Source organism: Suricata suricatta, chromosome 4 (genome assembly GCF_006229205.1).
Source record: "Suricata suricatta isolate VVHF042 chromosome 4, meerkat_22Aug2017_6uvM2_HiC, whole genome shotgun sequence".
Lineage (NCBI taxonomy): Eukaryota > Metazoa > Chordata > Mammalia > Carnivora > Herpestidae > Suricata > Suricata suricatta.
The window spans coordinates 54,557,395-54,571,662 of NC_043703.1; positions in this window are offsets into that span (position 1 = coordinate 54,557,395).

Here is a 14,268-nt window from a genome sequence, read left to right on the forward strand (position 1 = left end):
TCTCAGAAATAAATAAACATTAAAAAATATTTTTAATAACAAAAGAAAGAAGGCTTGAAGGCTTGACTGGAGCTGAAGAATCTGTTTCCAAGCTGGCATACTCACTTGGCTATTGACAGAAAGCCCTGGTTTCTCACACATGGACTTTGCCAGAGTATTTCAAAATGTTCTTGTGCATGACAGCTGGCTTATCCACAGCACGTGATCTAAGAGAACAAACAGGCCACCATGCCATGTATGGCTTAGCTTCTGTTTCTGTGAAAAGCATCACTGGAATTTTGGTAAGGATTGCATTGAATCTGTAGATGGCTCTCTGTAGTATAGACATTTTAACAATAATAATTCTGTTAATCCAAATGGGGTATCTTTCCATTTATTTTTTTATTCAGTTTCTATCATTAGTGTCTATAGTTTTCACTGGACACGTCTTTCACCTCCTTGGTTAAATTTATTTCTAGGTATTTAGTTCTTTTTGATACATTTATCAATGAGATTTTTTCTTTTTCTGATAATTCATTATTAGCATATAGAAACTCAACAGATTTTTATATATTGATTTTGTATCCTAAAACTTGTCTGAATCCATTGGTTAGTTGTAACAGTTTTTTGATGGAATTAGGGTTGTCTATATATAATACTGTGTTCTCTGCAAGAAGTAAAAAGAATTTTACCTTTTCTTTTTCTTTTAAGTTTATTTATTTTGAGAGAGAGAGCATGCAAGCAGAGGAGGGGCAGAGAGGGGGACAGAGGAGACAAAGCAGGCTCCCTGCTGACAGCAGAAATCCTGACATGGGGCTCAAACCCACAAATTGTGAGATTATAACCTGAGCCAAAACCAAGAGTCAGTCGCTCAACCAAATGAGCCACCCAGGCACCCCTACTTCTTCTTTTCCAAGTTGGATGAGTTTTACTTCTTTTTCTTGCTTAATTGCTCTGGCCATCACTCCCAATATTATGTTAAATAAAAGTGGCAAGAGTAAGCATCCCTGTTGAGTTCTTAGAGGAAAAGTATTTAGCTTTTTACAACTGAGTATAATGATAGCTGTCAGCTTGTCATATCTGGCCTTTTTTATGTTATGGTAGGTTCCTTCTATCACCACTTTATTGAGAGTTTTTATCATGAATGGAGGTTGAATTTGGCAAATGCTGTTTCTGCATCTACTGACATTATCAGAGGAATTTTAGCCTTCATTTTGTTACTGTGGTACATCACATTGATTTGGAGATGTTGGACCATCCTTGTGTCTCTGGAATAAATCCCACTTGGTCATGGTGTATGATCCTTTTAATATATTATTGAATTTCATTTGCTAATATTTTGTTAAGGATTTTTGCATCTATGTTCATCAGGGATATTGGCCAGTAATTTTCTTGTGTCCTTTTCAGGTTGGTATCAGGGTAATAATGGCCTTATAAGATGAATTTGGAAGTGTTCCTTACTCATTTTCAGAAGAGTTTGAGAGGATTGGTATTAATTTTCTTTGAAATATTAATAGATGTTGGGGTGGCTCAGTCTGTTCAAGTGTCTGACTTTGGCATAGGTCATAATCTCATGGTTCATGAGTTCGAGCCCCCTGTCAGGCTCTGTGCTGATAGGTCAGTGTCTGGAGCCTGCTTCAGATTCTGTGTTTCCCTCTCTCTGCCCCATCTTTGCTTGTGCTCTCTCTGTCTCTCAAGAATGAATAAATGTTAAAATAATTTTAAAATGTTGGTAGAGTTCACCAGTGAAGCCATATGATCCTGTGTTTTGTTTTGTTAGAAATTTTTTTGATTACCTATTCAATCTCCTTATTAAATAACCAGTGTGTTGAGATTTTCAATTTCTTCATGACTCAGTTTTGGTAGGTTATATGTTTCTATCTAGAAACTTCTCATTTTCCTCTAGGTTCTCCAATTTGTTGGAGAATAATTATTCAGGTAGTGTGTTAATCCTTAGTATTTCTATAGTATCAGTTGTGACATATTCTCCTTCATTTCTGATTTATTTGAATCCTTTTTCCTCAGTGAGTTAAAGATTTGTTGATTTTAAAAATTTTTTTAAATGTTTATTCATCTTTTAGAGAGAGTGAGCAGGGGAGGGGCAGAGAGCGAGAGGGAAACACAGAATCCAAAGCAGGCTCTTAGTTTTATTGATCTTTTCTATTGTCTTTTTTGGTCTCTATTTCATTGATGTCTGCTCTTATCTTTGTTATTTCCTTTTTACCCTAACTTTGTCATTTATTTTTTTTCTTGTTCATTGATGTGTAAAGTTGGGTTTTTATCTGAGGTCTTTCTTATTTGTTAGTTTAGATATTTATCACTATGAACATCCTTAGAGCGGCTTTGCTGCATGCTCTAGTTTTGGCATGTTGTACTTCCTTCTTCATCTTAAGGTATTTTTAAATTTCTCTTTTGATTTCTGGTTCATCTCTTGTTCAGTAGTATGTTGTTTAATCTGCACATGCTTTGAAATTTTCAGTTTTCTTATTGTAATTGATTTTTATAGTCAAACCATTGTGATCAGAAAACATGCTTGATAGGATTTTAACTTTAAATTTATTAAGACTTGCTTTGTGGCCTAACATGATTTATCCTGGTGAATGTTCCATGTGTGCTTGAAATAAAGTATGTATTCCATTGCTTATGAATGGAATACTCTGTATATATCTGTTAAGTCCATCTGGTCTAACATGTCACTTAAGACCAGTATTTTCTCATTGGTTTTCTGTCTAGATGATCTGCCCATTGATGAAACTGGGAGTATTACAGTCCTTCACTATTATTGTATTGCTGCATATTTCTTCCCGTTAGGCCTGTTACTATGGGTATATAGGTGATCCTGTCAGTTGCATAAGTACTTATATATGTGATACCTTCTTGTTGGACTGAACTCTTTACCTTCTTTGTGTCTTATTACAATCTTTGTCTTAGTCTATTTTGCTTGATAAATATAGCTACCCTAGTTTTGTTTTGTTTTCCATTTGAATGGAATATCTTTTCATTCTTTCACTGACAGCTTATGTGTCCATATATCTGAAGTAAATTTCTTATAGGCACCATATAAATGGACCTTGTTTGGTTTCTTTCCATGCAGCCACTCTCCCTTTTGACTGGAGAATTTAGTCCATTTATATTTAATTATCTATAGATAAGCATTTATTGCCGTTTTGTTAATTGATTTCAGCTGTCCTGTAATTCCTTTGTTCCTTTCTTCTTGCTCTCTTCTTTGTGATTTGATTATTTTTTTGTAGTGGTATGCTGAGATTCCTTTCCCTTTCCCTTTTGTGTTAAGTTTTTGCTTTGTGGTTACTACAGGGCTTACATAAAACAACTTATATTTATAATAGTCTATTTAAGTTGATAGCAACTTAAGTTTGAACTCTTTCTAAAGCTCTGCAGTTTAATTCCTCCTCCTCACTAAATTTTGTTTTGATGTTATTATTTATATCTTTTTTACATATCCATTAATAAATCATTATAGATATATATACTACATAGTGCATATTATAGTATATAGTTTTGCGTTGTAATCTTCATACTAGCTTTATAAGTGTTTAGCCTATCACCTTTACAACATTATGTTGTTCTGAATTTTACTATAGGTTTACTTTTACCAAGGAGATTTTGCTTTCAAATGTTTTCCTGTTACTTATAAGTACCTTTTTCATATCAGCTTTAAAAAGTGCCTTTAATATTTGTTGTAAGGACAGTCTAGAGGTGATGAATAACTTTAACTTTTGCTTCTCTGGAAAACTCTTCAATTCTAAAAAAGGAATTTTGCTGGTAGAGTACTCTTTAAAAATTTTTTGTTTGTTTGAGTGGAGTTGACAGAAAATTTTACTTTATTTTTAGAGGGCACACAAGCAGTGGGGGAGGGGAAGAGGGTGAGAGAGAGAATTGTAAGCAGGCTCCATGTCCAGTGCAGAAATTGACACTGGGCTCAATCCCATGACTGTGGGATCATGACGTGAGCTGAAATCAAGAGTCAGAGACTCAACTACCACCCAGGCACCCCAACATAAAATGTTACTTTAATTTCAGGTGTACAACATAGTAATTCAACTTCATACATTATGCTGTGCCCTCCACAAGTGCAGTACCACCTGTCAGCATACCATGCTATTACGTCACTCACTATATTCCCTATGTTGTGCCTTTCATTCCTGTGATGTATTCATTACCGTGGAAGCCTGTATCTACCACTTCCCTTTACCCATTTTTCCCAGCTCTCTCCTCTCCTCCCCTCTGGCAACCATCAATTCTTTATATTTACATGTCTGAGTGTGCTTTCTGTTTTCTTGGTTTTTTTTTTAATTTCACTTATGAGTGAAATTATTTGGTATTTGTCGTTTTCATTCTGACTTATTTCACTTATCATAATACACTCTAGGTCCATCTATGTTGTTGCAAATAGCATGCTTTTATCCTTTTTTTTAAACGAATGAGAAATATTGCAGAGTGTGTGTGTGTGTGTGTGTGTGTGTATCTTCCTTATCCATTCACCTATCAGTGGACATTTAGGTTACATCCATATGTTGGCTATCATAAATAATGCTGCAATAAACATAGGGGTGCATCTGTCTTTTTTGAGTTGGTGTTCATGTTTTCTTCCAGTAAATAACTGGACAATATGGTAGTTCTATTTTTAATTTTCTGAGGAAACTCCATACTGTTTTCCACAGTGGCTGCTCCAATTTTCATCCCCCTGCCCCAATGGTGCATGATGGTTCCCTTTTCTCCACATCCTCACCAACACTTGTTATTTCTTGTCTTATTTTAGCCGTCTGACAGGTGTGAGGTGCTATCTCATTGTGGCTTGGTTTGCATTTCCCTAATGATTAGCGATGTTGAACATCATATCAAATTTCTGTCAGTCATCTGTATGTTGTCTTTGGGAAAAATCCAAGTCTTTTGCCCATTTTTAAATCAGCTTTGTTTTTCTCTTTTTTTTTTCTCCTCCTCCTCCTCCTCCTCCTCCTCCTCCTCCTTCTTCTTCTTCTTCCCTCTTCTTCTTCTTTCCTCTTCTTCTCCTTCTCCTCCTCCTCCTCCTCCTCTTCTGTAAGTTCTTTGTATATTTTAGATACTAAACCTTTATTGGATATATTATTTGCAAATATCTTCTCCCACTCAGTAGGTTGTCTTTTTGTTGTGTTGATGGTCTCCTTCACTGTGCAAAACCTTTTTATTTTGAAGTAGTCCCAATAGTTTAGTTTTGCTTTTGTTTCCCTTTACTGAGGAAACATATCTAGAAAAATGTTGCTACAGCTGATATCAGAGAAATTACTGCCAGTGTTCTCTCCTAGATATTTTATGATTTCAGGTCTCAAATTTAGGTCTTTAGTTCTATTGAGCTTATTTTTGTGTATGTTTAAGAAGGTGGTCCAGTCTCATTCTTTTACATATGGCTGTCTAGTTTTCCCAGCACCATTTATTGAAGAGACTGTCTTTTCACCAGTGCATATCTTGCCTCTTTTGTCATAGAATAATTGACCATATAATTGTGGGATTATTTCTGGAGTGTTTATTCTGTTGCTCATGTGTCTGTTTTTGTTCCAGGACCATACTGTTTTTTTTTTTTAAATAACATAGTTATTTAAACATAGTTAAATAACATAACATAGTTTAAAGAACATCATTCTTTATTTTAATTCCAGTGTAGTTAACATACAGTTAACTAGTGTCAGGTGTAAGAACCATACTATTTTAATTACTACAACTTTGTAATATATCTCAAAATCTGGAATTGTGATACCCCTAGCATTGTTGTTCTTTCTCAAGATTGCTTTGGCTATTTGGGGTCTTTTATGGTTCCATATAAATTTTAGGATTATTTGTTCTAGTTCAGTGAAAAATGCTATTGGTATTTTAATAAAGATTGCACTGAAGCTGTAGATTGCTTTCCATATTATGGATATTTTTAAAATATTATTTCAATCCAGGAGCATATATATCTTTCCATTTATTTGTGTCTTATACATTTTTACAGCAATATTTTATAATTTTCAGAATACAGGTCTTTCACTTATTTGGTCAAGTATATTCCTAGGTATTGTATTGGTTTTGGTGCAATTGTAAATGAAATTGTTTCCTTAATTTCTCTCCCTCCTATTTAATTTTTTAAGTTTATTTATTTTGAGAGAGACAGAGTGCTAGAGAGAGGGGCAGAGGGAGAGAGAGAATACCAAAAAGGCTTCACTCTGAACAGAGAGTCTAATGCAGGGCTCAAACTCACAAACCATGACACCATGACCTAAGTTGAAATCAAGAGTCAGAAGCTTAACCTACTGAGCTACCCAGGTGTCCCAATAACTCTTCTTTAAATGCTTGGTAGAATTCAGCTGTGAATCCATTTTGTTCTGAACTTTTATATTTTGGTAGTTACTTGATTATGGATTCTATTTCATTACTAGTAATTGGTCTGTTCAGATTTTCTATTTATTCCTGATTAAGTTTTAAAAGATTGTATGTTTCCAGGGATTTATCCATTGCTTCTAAGTTGTCCATTTTCATAGTATTCTTTTAAAATGCTTTGTATTTCTGTGGTGTCAGTTTTTCCTTCTCCTCTCTGATTTATGATTTTATTTATTTGGATCCTTTCACTTTTTTCTTAATGACTATGGCTAAGGGTTTGTCAATTTTGCTTATCTTTCCAAAGGACTAGTTCTAAGTTTAACTGAGGTTTTTTCCTATTTTTAAAATCTGTTATTTTAAAATAAAATCTGTTATATTTCAGTTCTTATCTTTATTCTCCTTCCTTCTCTTATATTGGCCTTTGCTTCCTTTTCTATCTGGTTCCTTAGGTGTAGGGTTAGATTGCTTATTTGAGATTTTTCTTGTTTCTTAACATGGGCTTGTTTTGCTATATAATTTTCTTTTATTTATTTGTTTATTACTCTGTAAAATTATTTTATTTTATGAATATAATTTATTGTCAAATTGGCTTACATGCAACACCCAGTGCTCATCCCAACAAGCGCCCTCCTCAATGCCGATCACCCATTTCTCCCCCTCCCCCACCCCCCATCAGCCTTCAGTTTGTTCTCTGTATTTAAGAGCCTTTTGTGGTTTGCCTCCCTCCCTCCCTGTTTGTACCTATTTTCCCCCTACCCTTGGCCTCTGTTAGGTTCTCAAGATCCACATATGATTGAAAACATATGATATCTGTTCTTCTCTGACTGACTTATTTCACTCAGCATAATACCTTCTAGTTCCATCCACATTGCTGCAAATGGCATGATTTCATTCTTTCTCATTGCCAAATAGTAGTCTATTGTATATATAACCCACATCTTCTTTATCCATTCGTCAGTTGATGGACATTTAGGCTCTTTCCATAATTTGGCTATTGTTGAAAGTGCTGATATAAACAAAGGGGTACACGTTCCTCTATGCATCTGCACTCCTTTCTCCCTTGGGTAAATCCCTAGCAGTGCTATTGCTGGGTCATAAGGTAGTTCTATTTTTAATTTTTTGAGGAACCTCCACACTGTTTTCCAGAGTGGCTGTACCAGTTTGCATTCTCACCAACAGTGCAAGAGGGTTCCTGTTTCTCCACATCTTTGCCAGCAACTGTTGTTTCTTGAGTTGTTCATTTTAGCCACTTTGATCAGTGTGAGGTGGTATCTCAGTGTGGTTTTGATTTGTATTTCCCTGATGATGAGTGACATTGAGCATCTTTTCATGTGTCTGTTGGCCATCTGGATGTCCTCTTTGTAAAAGTATCTATTCATGTCTTCTGCCCATTTTTTCACTGAATTATTTGTTTTTCTGGTGTTGAATTCAGTAAGTTCTTGATAAATTTTGGATACTAGCCCTTTATCTGATATGTCATTTGCAAATATCTTTTCCCATTTCATCAGTTGCCTTATACTTTTGTTGATTGTTTCCTTTGCAGTGCAGAAGCTTTTTAGTTTTTCTTTTAATTCCCTTGGAGATGTGTTGAGTAAGAAATTGCTGCGACTGAGGTCAAAGAGGTTGTTGCCTGTTTTCTCCTCTAGGGTTTTTATGGTTTTCTGCCTCACATTCAGGTCCTTCATCCATTTTGAGTTTATTTTCTATTCTCTGTTCTCTTCTATTGGTCTATGTGTCTGTTTTTGTGCCAACCACTATACTGTCTTGATGATTACAGCTTTGTAGTAGAGGCTAAATTCTGGGATTGTGATGCCTCCCGCTTTGGTTTTCTTCTTGAATATTACTTTGGCTATTCAAGGTTTTGTAGTTCCATATAAATTTTAGCATAGTTTGTTCTAGCGTTGAGAAGAATGCTGGTGCAATTTTGATTGGGATTGCATTAAATGTGTAAATTGCTTTGGGTAGTATTGACATTTTAACAATATTTATTCTTACCCATGAGCATGGAATAGTTTTCCATTTCTTTGTGTCTTCTTTAATTTCCTTCATAAGTTTTCAATAGTTTTCATCATACAGGTCTTTTACATCTTTAGTTAAGTTTATTCCTAGGTATTTTATGGTTTTTGGTGCAATTATAAATGGGATCAGTTTCTTTATTTCTCTTTCTGTTGCTTCATTATTGGTGTATAAAAATGCAACCGATTTCTGTATATTGATTTTTGTATTCTGCAACTTTGCTGAATTCATGTATCGGTTCTAGAAGTCTTTTGGTGGAGTCTTTCAGGTTTCCATGTAGAGTATCATGCTGTCGGTGAAAAGTGAAAGTTTGACTTCTTCTTTGCCAATTTTGATGCCCTTTGTTTCCTTTTTTTGTCTCATTGCTGGTTCTAAGACTTCCAGCACTATATTAACAGTGGTGAGATTGGACATCCCTGTCGTGTTCCTGATCTCAGGGTGTCTAGGAATTTGTCCATTTCTTCCAGATTGTCCAGTTTGTTGGCATATAATTTTTCATGGTATTATCTGATAATTGCTTGTATTTCTGAGGGATTGGTTGTGATAAATCCATTTTCATTCATGATTTTGTCTATTTGGGTGCTCTCTCTTTTTTGAGAAGTCTGGATAGGGGGTTATCAATTTTATTTATTTTTTCAAAAGACTGATTCTTAGTTTCATTGATCTGTTCTGGTTTTTGGATTCTATATTTATTTTTGTTCTTATCTTTATTATTTGTCTTCTGCTGCGTTTGGGGTTTCTTGTTGTTCTGCTTCTAGTTCCTTTAGGTGTGCTGTTAGATTTTGTATTTGGGATTTTTCTTGTTTCTTGAGATAGGCCTGGATTGCAATGTATTTTTCTCTTATGACTACCTTTGCTGAACCCCAAAGGGTTTGGATTGTTGTGTTTTCATTTTCATTGTTTCCATATATTTTTAAATTTCTTCTTTAGTTGCCTTCATTCTTTAGTAGGATGTTCTTGGGACGCCTGGGTGGCTTAGTTGGTTGAATGTTCAACTTCGGCTTAGGTAATGATCTCACGGTTTAGGGGTTTGAGCCCCATGTCAGGCTCTGTGCTGACCGGTAGCTCAGAGCCTGGAGCCTGCTTCGGATTTAGTGTCTCTTTGCCCCTCCCCTGTTTGTGCTCTGTCTCTCTCTGTCTCTCAAAAATAAATAAAATGTAAAAAAGAAAAAAAAAAAGGATGTTCTTTAACCTCCATGCATTTGGAGGTTTTCTAAACCTCATGTTTCATAGCATTGTGATCTGAAAGTGTGCATGATCTCAATTCTTTTGTATTTATTGAGGGCTGTTTTGTGACCCAGTATGTGATCTATTTTGGAGAATGTTCCACGTGTACTCGAGAAGAATGTATATTCTTTCAACTCCATTTGGTCCAGTGTATCAATAAGGACCATTTAATTTTTTTAATTGATTTTCAGTCTAGATAATCTGTCCATTGCTGTAAGTGAAGTATTAAAGTCCCCTGCAAGTACCACATTCTTACCTGTAAGATTGCTTATGTTTGTGATTAGTTGTTTTATATAATTGGGTGCTCCTATATTGGTGCATAAACATTTATTATTGTTAGCTATTCTTGATGGATAGACGGTGTAATTATTATATAATGCCCTTCTTCATCTCGTTACAGTTTTAGTTTAAAATCTACTTTGTCTGATATAAGTATGGCTACTCAAGCTTTCTTTTGACTTATAGTAGCATGATAGATGGTTCTCCATCCCCTCACTTTCAATCTGAAGGTATCCTCAGGTCTAAGATGGGTCTCTTGTAGACAGCAAATAAATGGGCCATGTTTTTTTGTTTTTGTTTTTGGGGTTTTTTTTAATCCATTCTGATACCCTATGCCTTTTGATTGGAACATTTAGTACATTTACACTCAGTGTTATTATTGAAAGTTATAGTCTTAGAGTCATTGTATTATATGTAGGTTTCATGCTTGTAGTGATGTCTGTGGTCCTTTGTGGTCTTTGCAACACTCATAGAGTCCCTCTTACATTTTCGTTAAGTCTGGTTTAGGGGTGATGAATTCCTTCAGTTTTTGTTTGGGAAAACCTTTATCTTTCCTATTCTGAATGACAGGCTTGCTAGATAAAGGATTCTTGGCTAAATATTTTCCTAATATTGTTCACATTGAACATTTTCTGCCACTCCCTTCTGGCCTGCCAAGTTTCAGTAGATAGGTCTGCTACTACCCTTCAGTGCCTACCCTTGTAGGTTAAGGTGTGTTTATCCCTAGCTTTCAGAATTCTCTCTTTATCTTTGTATTTTGCCAGTTTCACTATGCTATACCATGCAGAAGATCAATTCAGGTTACGTCTGAAGGGATTATCTGTGCCTTCTGGATTACAATGTCTGTTTCCTTACCCCAGATTGGGGAAGTTTTCAGCAATGATTTGTTCAAGTACAGCCTCAGCCCTTTTCTCTCTCTCTTCTTCTGGAACTAGTATGATATGGATATTGTTCTATTTCATTGAATCATTTAGTTCTCTAATTCTTCCCCTTGTGATCCAGAATTTTTTAATCTTTTTCTTAGCTTCATCTTTCCCCATAATTTTATCTTCTCTTTCACCTGTTCTCCCCTCTACCTCTTCAGTTCTCACTGTCACTGCCTCTAGTGTATTTGGAACCTTATTTACAGCATTTTAAAATTCATCATGACTAGTTTTTAGTTCCTTGATCTCATCAGCAAGAGATTCTCTTTTCTCTTCTATGCTTTTTTTCAAGTCCAGCGATTAATCTTATGACTGTTATTCTAAATTCTTGTTCAGTTATATTGTTTATATCTATTTTGAGCAATTCTTTAGCTGTCATTTCTTCCTGGAATTTCTTTTGAGGAGAATTCTTCTGTTTCATCATTTTGGCTAGTTTTCTGTCCCTTATGTATTTGAAAAGCTCGCTATGTTCCCTGCACCTGTGAGCACTACTCTATTAAAAAGGGGTCATATACTGTCCAGGGCCTGGTCCTTCAGGAGGTGTTTTTTGGACAGTGTTACTTGCTCTCTGTTGTTGTGACTTTGGCTACTTTATCTCTCTACTCATAGTGATGTTTTGAACCCTAGGTGTGCTTTGATTTGTTCATTGAAGTAGCCCTGGAAAGGAAAGCAAACAAACAAAAAACAAACAGAAAACAAAAACACACAAACAAAAAAGCTCCCCAAGAAAAAATAGAAAAACCAGCTACAAGTAAACAACAGGGTGCAGGCAGTGCAGATGGAAGAGGTCTTATCCCAAACACAGAGAGAAATGACAGGGGCAGGGGAAATAGGAAAAATAAAAATTCACCAGACAGAGAAACTATATGGCTTAGTCCAGTGAGAGAGAAAGGAAAATAAAGGAGGTGTGGAAAAAGAAAATAATGTTTTTCAGACAGAGAAACTATTCAGCTTAATTCAGAGAAAGGAGAATAAAGGTGTGGAACATGTATCAAGAGAATGGATTAGATATGTCTGCTTAAACAGACCAACAACCAGAGTAAACAGAGTAGAGGAGGGAAGTGATAAGAAGGAGAAAAGGAAGAATATATCCATGTAATTAGAGCTATCCAAAAATTAAACCAGGCAGTGCAGCAGGGCAGGTCTGGAGGAGGGGCTGTCTGGTTCCTCAGCATCAATCCTGCTCTAGTGGATATGCAGTTACCAGGCACGGAGGGGCTTGGTTTTGTGTAAGCAGGTCCCGCCTCCACTGTGGGCCTCATGGTCTGATCCCTGAGGCCCCACCTTGGTGGTGGTGGGGAGAAAGATGGTGATCCCCCTAGTCTCTTCTTCATGGACAAGGTGTCCCAAACCACTCTGTTTAAGCTGTTCTCACTATGTCGTGGGTACAAGTGAGGCAGTTTGTCTCCACCAACTCCTGTGCCCCAGCCCTTAGCTGGAATTCAGACTCTCACTCCATGCTCCCTAGTACAAGTGAAGCACTGCTCCGTGCCACCCAATATGTGGTCTCTGGCTGGCCGACATGGACAGGCTTTGTTCTGTCCCACAGCACTCCAGGGACAGGATCGCTTTCTCCCACTGTGGACTGTGCCTTTGACATAGCCACCGAGCCTGGGGCTGGCTCCCCTCCTCCCTAGGTGTATATCTGGGCAGCCGGCCCCAGTGGGGAGAAAGCCCCTCAGTTAGAGATTGGATCTTTCTCCGTCCTGGTCCGTGTTTTTCTTTCCTCTTGTCCAGATACAGTCCTATGCTTCCCCGGCCTCTCTTTCTCTTCCCTTTGTCTCCCCGGCCTCTCTTTCTCTTCCCTTTGTCTCCCCGGCCTCTCTTTCTCTTCCCTTTGATCTCTCCCTTCTGTTCATTTTCTCTCTTCCAGTTTGCAATCACACACCTATGGCCTATCAAGTAGTCCTGGTGGGTCTCTAGAAGTGACTGCCTCCTCATTTCCTGGACTCTTTGAGTTCAAAGTCCTTGAGCTTCAACACCTCTTTGAGAAATGAGGGAACGTCAGATCCCTCTACTTTTCCACTATGTTGGCCCCTCCTCCTATATTTTTCTTTTAGAACTGCTTTCACTGCATACCAAAGATTGTGGACAATTGTGTTTTCATTTCCATCAGTCTCCATGTATTTTTTAATTTCTTTGATGGCTCTATTGATCCATTGGTTAATTATGTTGTTTAGCCTTCATGTTTGTGTGTTTTCAATATTTTTTTCCTGTGATTGATTTCTAGTTTCATACCATTGTGGTTGGAAAAGACACATGGTATGATCTTAATCTTCTTAAATTTATTGAAGCATGTTTTACATGTGATCTATTCTGGAAAATATTCCATGTGTACTTGAATATATATTTTGTAGGTTTTGGATGTAGTGTTCTTATTTATGTTATGTCCTTCTGGTCTAATGGTTTGTTCAAAGATACTGTTTCCTTATACATACTTTGTCTGGACAATCAATCCATTGATGTAAGTGGGTGTTCAAGTCCTTTACTATTATTTTATTACCATCAAGTTTCCTTTTTCTCTCTGTTAACATTTGCTTTATGTTTTTAGGTTCTCCAATGTTGGGTGCATAGATATTTAACAATTGTTATATATACTCTTGTTGGACTGACCCCTTTAACACTATTTGTCTCTTACTACCATCTTTCTTTTAAAGTCTATTTTGGCTCATAGAAGTATTGCTAGCTTGGCTCCCTCCCCCCTTCCATTTGCATGGCAAATGCTTCTCCATCCCTTCACTTTTAGTCTGTATGTGACTTTAGGACTGAGGTGTGTCTCTTGTAGGCAACATATAAATGGGTCCTTTTTTAATATTCCTCCACCCTTTATCTTTTAATTGTAGCATTAGGCCATTTCAGTTAAAGTATTTATTGGTATGTACTTATTGCCATTCTGTCATTTTCTTGTTGTTTTAGTAGTTTTTCGGTTTCTTTTTTTCTTCTCTTGCTTTTTGTGATTGAGTTTTGACAGTGTTATGTTTGGCTTTCTTCTTAATTTTTTTTGCATATCTGTTACAGATTTGGGGTTTGTGGTTACCATTTGGTTCATATATAACATCCTAAGTATACAGCAGCCTATGTTAAGTTGAGTCAGTTAAGTTCAAACACATTCTTAAAAAACTTTTTAAAATTCTCTTCTCCACATTTTATGTGTATGCTATCATATTTTACCATTTTATTCATAATTTTTGTTAATTATAATTATTCCTTTTCCACTTAAAGAACTCCCTTTAATATATCTTGTATGGCTGATATAGGGTAATTAACTCCTTTACCTTTTTTTTTAAATTTTTAATTATTTTTTTTTACTTTATAAAGTTTCATATTTTTTTAACATATGCAATTATTTTCCATCCTTTACAATACAGTAGTTGCAATGACACTCAAAACAGAAAAGCAAAGTAAAAAATCAAAACACCAACTTCTGTTTCATGTAATTAGACTTATACAGAAATTAGAAGGTTAAGTAACAACTAGTTAATCACCTAATTTC